The sequence below is a fragment of the Typopeltis vanoorti genome, chromosome 7, assembly GCF_054136105.1.
Source record: "Typopeltis vanoorti isolate ZY-2024b chromosome 7, IOZ_Tvanoo_1.0, whole genome shotgun sequence".
NCBI classification, from domain to species: Eukaryota; Metazoa; Arthropoda; class Arachnida; order Uropygi; family Thelyphonidae; genus Typopeltis; species Typopeltis vanoorti.
The window spans coordinates 4,933,238-4,938,817 of record NC_143555.1 but is presented as its reverse complement, the minus strand read 5'-3'; positions in this window follow the sequence as shown (position 1 = coordinate 4,938,817).

Sequence of the window (5,580 nt, the reverse complement as noted above, 5' to 3'; positions counted from 1 at the left end):
TATGAGTATTTTCAAGATTTCTGTTCTGCCGAACTGGCCATCATCATTTTTAGTCTTTTTATTAAGTCCATTAAAACACGATTAGCCTAATACTGGTCAGCATCTATTTCCTTTCCAGCTCTAAACTTTTAGAACCAGCTTCTCATCCTCATCCTCTTTCATTCTTGTGGAACTTATGGAAAACAGTGGAAGGAAGATTGGAACATTGGAACGAACTTTGTAGAAGGGTTACAATTATAACTGTTCAAAAAAACATGTCAACAGGTTCCTTTTTTTTTCACTCTTTGGCCATTGCCTCAGACGATTCCCTGAGTCAGGGAATCGAATCGTCTAAGGCAAAAACAAAGGACATGCCCGTATGAATTACATGTAACCGAAGTGGTAAATGTTTGAAGTATGGGGACGCTGTTATGGGATATTGCTGTAGTGCCAATTATGATAACTCCAAAAGTCAAATATTTACGTTTTTGGGTAAAAAGGATGGAAGGAGAGAAACAAATCTGAAACTATAAAACACGAGACCAGTGGCGGCCAGTGAAAATTTTAAATGGGGGTGCTGCATATACAAAAAAAAAAAAAAAAAAAACTTTTTTTTCCTAATCAGTAACGAATTTATTAATAAATAAATTTACATATTAAAAATTGCTTTATTAAAAATATTTCATCCTCACCACGAACAAACACCAATAATAAAAGTTTCGTATCAATAGCAATGACAAGTGCAAACGAATATCGGCGTTAGATCGCAGTGCATTTGTTTCGTGTAACGATAATTGAAAATATATAATTCTTTTCATATTTTCAACAGTGATGCTCGTCATAATTCAGCCTTGTATCTATAATAAATAAATAATTATATGCTATCTTAATAAAATAAGATTTACAATAAATAGTTCACCAGGCACACGCACCAATAATAAACGTTTCATATCTCAGAAATAAGGCGCGAAGTATACTAAAAATACACTGCCGTTTGAGCAGTTACAGTTGGGAATGACGTAACGTGCAATGACCAGAGCAAACGAATATCGGCGTTAGATTGCAGTGCACAATTATTAACTATTCAATCAGTGTCAAAACATAAGCTGTAATCTTTAACATGTTGTACTGCATTTATATAATGTTGTAATCATTGTTATTATTTATAAACACAAACAAAAATAAATTTTTTCATTTTTTTCTTGGGGGTGCTGCAGTGTCGGTGCTTATGTACGGGCCGCCACTGCACGAGACCAAAATACTTATTGTTCTCTAACAATATATAGTTAATGATGAAACACAAGACGTTCTGGAATAGGAGTAATAACTTAATTACTAAATTTGGCACGTTCAATTAGTGTAAAACATTTTTCCTCTCCTGGACAGCGATGCATTAATTAATCGAACACCCCCTCCCCCAAGACCTGATGGCAAATGAAGGCATTCGGATTTCGATCTATCAAATAATAATAATAAATCCCCTAATGCTATAGCTGCTTTATAATGTACAGTGGGTGATCAATTTATGGGTAGCCACCTCCATAAATTACAGTAAAAATTTTACACTTCAGCCAGTTATAATAAATGAAACCCTGGTTACACTGAGTTCTTTATATTTTTTAAATTAAATAATTATGTTTACTGATTTTAAATATTCAGTTGACAATATTGTATGACATATGACAGGTTATGAAACTGTTGGTTTCATAACCTGTCGTATGGACGCAATTTTGTGTTTAGATTCTCAGCCATCTTGTTCAGTTGCGTTTGTTTATAAGTTATTGAGGTTATTCAAGCGTTTTAATTAATTTTTGAGTGTTCTTATAATATTTTGATGGTAAGTAGTTTATTTCAAGATTTGTATATGGTTTATAAGTGTTGTATCGTGTTATTTTATGATTTTTTTATTCTTTTCTTGACAGAGTGTATTTTTACCATGTACAAGGCCAAAGATCTTTCTCCAATGAAAATTTCAGAAATAGAAATGCTCTTAATGAATACTGAACATTCTCTAAGGAAGGTAGTATCAATTGCTAATGTTTCACGAGCATCAGTGGGCCGAATAATAATATAAAAAAATTGATGCAAATATTGAATTGGCACCGACGCGTTTGAAGAAATGTGGCCGGAAAAAAAATTACCACGCCCACGGGACGAAAAAAAAATTATAGATATTTGCGTGGAAAACAGGAAGTCACCTCGGAGGGTTCTTACAAAAATGATGCAGGATGCTGGCATTAAGATATTTTCAATGACAGCTCGTCAACGCATCAAGGACTTGGGCTTGAACTATGAAGCAGGATCAATACATCAAGGTACTGGAGACTAAGATGCTACCCCAGTATAGCAGTGGTTCCCGAATAACGATTTCGGCATGCATTCATGCATGATTCTGTTCCTTGCCATAAGGCAGAAAGAGTAACAAAATTCCTGAATGACAAAAAAGTCAAGGTTCTTGACTGGCCTGGAAATTCAGCGGATCTCATCCCCATCAAGTACCTTTGGGAACTGAAGAAGCGGGAAATTTCCAAGGAGCTTATCACCAACAAATGCTAATTAATAGAGCGTTTGATGTGTGGCTCAAGAATGAATCAATCAATCAAATTAAACTGCGCCAAACGCATAGAAAGTATGCCCAAAAGAATCGAAGCAGTAATTGCAGCAAAAGACGGTGTTATCAAATATTGACCTCATAATTATTTCTATATACATTTTTTTAATTATATAAGCATATATATTATTATGTTTTTATTAATTTTAATAAAAAAACAATTTGATGTAAAAACATTGATAATGTGGTTTTATTTCTACCCGAAACTCACAAAATACCTTTTTCGCGCTGCGGCTCTAATAATTTGATCACCCACTGTACTGTATACATAATCCTTCCTTCCTGTGGCTTACTCTCTTTGAGAGGGTTGATTACTAGAGAGATAATGACGCAAGGTGGTTTCCCGTTGCCTTTCTTGCCGTATTTCTATGACTGTAGAAATATGGGTCCGATTTGCCTGCTTGCGGGATGAAAAACCCCAGACAAACTGGCGGGAAAAAAACCTGCTGTTCACGCCTAAAACCGGCTGACTTGGCTATGGCTGAAGAAGATCCTTAAGGTCCTCACGTCGTTGACGGGAATCGAACCTAGGATACTCCTTCCCCAGGCATATGGTTGCGAAGCGCAAAGCCACTAGGCTAACCTCTCGGACGTATACATAATATAAAAATAAAATAAAATTTTTGACGTAGTTTAATTTAAAATTTCACTTTATGGATTACAATCTTTCATGCCTTAAAAAGCATCCGAAATGGACTGTATCGGGGTACGAGGAGTATCCCTTCCATAGGAAAATGCATCTCTACTATTGATTTTCAGATCTCAGGGAATTTTTCGATCCTGTGCAGAATCAAACTGAAATATAAACATTTATCTGTCTCTCTATTACGAAAACTTTTATGATCATTTACAAATTATCGTGTTTGGTCAGGTCTGAAAAAGAGAACTAATTACTTCAGCATTTTATACCATTTCGAAAAGCGTAGATTTTATTCAAGATATAGAACTATGAAAAAAAAAAATAAATAAAAACTAATTACTTCAGCATTTTATACCATTTCGAAAAGCGTAGATTTTATTCAAGATATAGAACTATGAAAAAAAAAAAAGAATAAAATGCCCAAACTAATTAATGTGATATTGGTTAAGAACAAGACTTCTTGCGAGTTGTTTTGACAACTTCATAACGTTACGCTATCCACCACAAGTAAACGATAGTTTGGGAAGAAGGCTGGTATGATTTGAGTTCTAACATGCTAATATCAAAATGACAAATAACTTCAGAAAAGATAACTCATCTTGCTAGTTCAGCGAAACGTTATTCATATAAGCATTGGCTCGGACGTACGCCAGCTCACAGATGTATTGCAGGGACAATCATGCATGATCTATGTTTTGATCAAATAATGTTGCAAAAAAAAACTTTTTTTTTTTAGGAAGCTTTTAACAGCGACATAGCTGAAAAGAATCAGCGCGAAGCCCCATAGAACGGGGGATTCCAAAATTTGGAAAGAACGTCACAAAGAAGTATTGCACACATGTATCTTTAATAAATTTGTTTCCATTACTATATTTGTATATTTCATATATTCGTATTAAACGGGGGGGGGGAGCAGCTTTACAAATAAAGAAATAATTGCAAGTACGTAGAGCTATTATGTTTAAGTTTAACTCTGTCTTTAATTTAAATTCTTCCAGACTCTAACAACTAATCTAAATCGTCATCTCTTCCTGATCTCAAAATTAAGATATATTCATAACAGAACTTTCAGGATCAAACATTTTTCATAACATACGATTCATGTATACTTTTTAGCATATTAATTGTTATTAATGACATTCATTGGAGTTAATACTCCAGTGTGTATTATTTTTACATAATAGGGAAATATGTTCATAAGTCAGGGCCGTCGTGCCTGGGAGCGGCAAGTTTTGAGAGCGACAAAAAAAAGAAAAAATTGTACGCCAGCCATTAACACACTTTATTTTTTATTTATTTTTTTACATATATTCTTGAATTTAGGGATGACAAAACAGTGCTTACCTAGAGGCGACATATACCCTGATAACAGCCCTCAGTAAGAAAAAAGTTTCCAATTGATGTAATTAATAACATAAAAAATCATATCTTCCTTCTGTGTTATCTTGGACTCCGGATATAATATTATGGGCAACGACCCACATACACATACTCAAATAAAATATTGATTTTTAAGATAAGGACGCTACAGCTCTTTTAAGTCTGTTTAAAAATTTATTATTTTTTTTTTTTCGAAGTAATAACAGAAGTGACTTTCTGGATACAAATGAAATCACTCCTCGAAATATATAAACTTTTTTTGTGAACACATAAACTTTTTTATACTTTTTTATATAAACTTTTTTTTGTGAACACACATCTGTATATTGCCTTCCCTGGAATTAACTTATTATTTTTAAATGAAAAGTAATATATTTTTAAATTCCTTCATTTTTCGAACCTATTAATTATAAATGGTGAAAATTATCATCAGCTGGTAAAGGAAACTTGAATTCCGAAAAGTTCATTACACTCTTTGATGTTGTTATTATAATACACATAATCTCATAATGGATGTTTTTTTTTTTAAAAAAAAAATATTCATTAGTACTTTTGAACTTAAATAGCGGTATGTTCTGATGGTGCAGAAGAACACGTGTTTGTCACATTCTGACAAACTCCTTACCATTTCTTGGCAGTCTCTCCGAAGATGCTCTTGTAAAAAGCGACGAAATATAACAACTAATAAATTTTAAGTTTCACAAGTATCAAACCTTTATTCATCTTTTTAAATATGCCTAACAAGCCTGTAAAATATACCAAATCTTGCTAACTGGATAAGTTTATTCTGTCAAGAAGATGTTAAAATGCAAGCGTGCTAATAATAATAATATATTAAAACATGAACGCAATAACTAAATGTACAGTTACAATTCGAAGGTAGCATGATGAAATCTTTCATGATAATTTTAGTGCTAATAAATATCTTTAAGATCTCAGAATGATTCGCTAATGTAAATTGTTTTTTATG